Below are 1,185 nucleotides of genomic sequence, written 5' to 3'. Positions count from 1 at the left end.
GGGCCAGGCCGGGCCGTGCCGTGGGCTAGGATGGGCCATGCCGTGGGCTAGGATGGGCCGTGCTGTGGGCCTTGAATGGGCCGGCCCATATTAGCCCATCATAGGTTTAGATGGGCTGGCCCATCTTGGCCCATCATGGGTTTAAATGGGCCAGCCCATCTATGCATGTATTTTTTTATTTTTTTTATTTTTAAATAAGTTAACAAAAACAAATGTTTGAATAGTCAATGGGAATATGAAAAGATGTATTTTATTTACGATTGCCTCATTAAAAACCTTTCTAAGGAAAACCCAGTGGGATAAAACCTTAGTAAGAAAAAAAGAGTACAATCAGAATAATTATACATAAGATGCTTACAAAATTACCAAAACAAAGAAAAAAATATAAAAAAATAGATATTGTTCGTAATTACAATGTATTACTCCCAGTAGGAGTATCATCAGAAATATCTAAATTTTCAAAATCATCAACCCAATCATCTTAAACTTGTTGGCTTCTTCTGCGAGCGTCCTCCCAATCTTTGACACACATTACTGCCTCCAGAATATCGTCACTCAAGCGTGCACGCCGTTCATCAAGTACTCTACCACTGCAACTAAATACTTGTTCACTTGCAACTGTGGACACTGGTATGGTTAGTATATCACGTGCCATTCTAGAGAGCACAGGAAAAGTTCTTGACTGTGATCTCCAAAATGACAAAATATTAAACTTATTGAAATCATGACCACCACCTTGCTCATTAAAAATGAACGCCGCAAAATTTGTTTCCAAATAGTTTTCCAATTCACTACGTGCTGAAGACGTGGATGACACACCGAAACCAAATCCGGTGTAGCTAATCATATTTTCCCATGAAGAACCGTGTGGTATAGATGTAGTACTCGCTAAAGGTGTAGGGGACATTGTTTGGCCTCCTCCATATTTTTCATTATATGCAGTAAATAAAGTGTTAACTTTTACTTGCACATTTTGAATGGTTATGATGTCAGAATGCACCTTCAGTTTTTCCCCTATACCCTTAAGCAAATATTCAACACTAGCTAACTTAACTCTTGGATCCAATACAGCGGCTACGCAATACAAAAGTGGAACACGCTCCCAATATTTTTTGAATTTTTGTTCCATGAACTCAACAGATTCCTTAAACATGTCAAAATGTCTATGCATATCGAAGGTTGCAG

The sequence above is a fragment of the Morus notabilis genome, unplaced genomic scaffold (genome assembly GCF_000414095.1).
Source record: "Morus notabilis unplaced genomic scaffold, ASM41409v2 Scaffold680, whole genome shotgun sequence".
Classification (NCBI taxonomy): domain Eukaryota; kingdom Viridiplantae; phylum Streptophyta; class Magnoliopsida; order Rosales; family Moraceae; genus Morus; species Morus notabilis.
Note: the sequence above shows the minus strand (reverse complement) of the source record.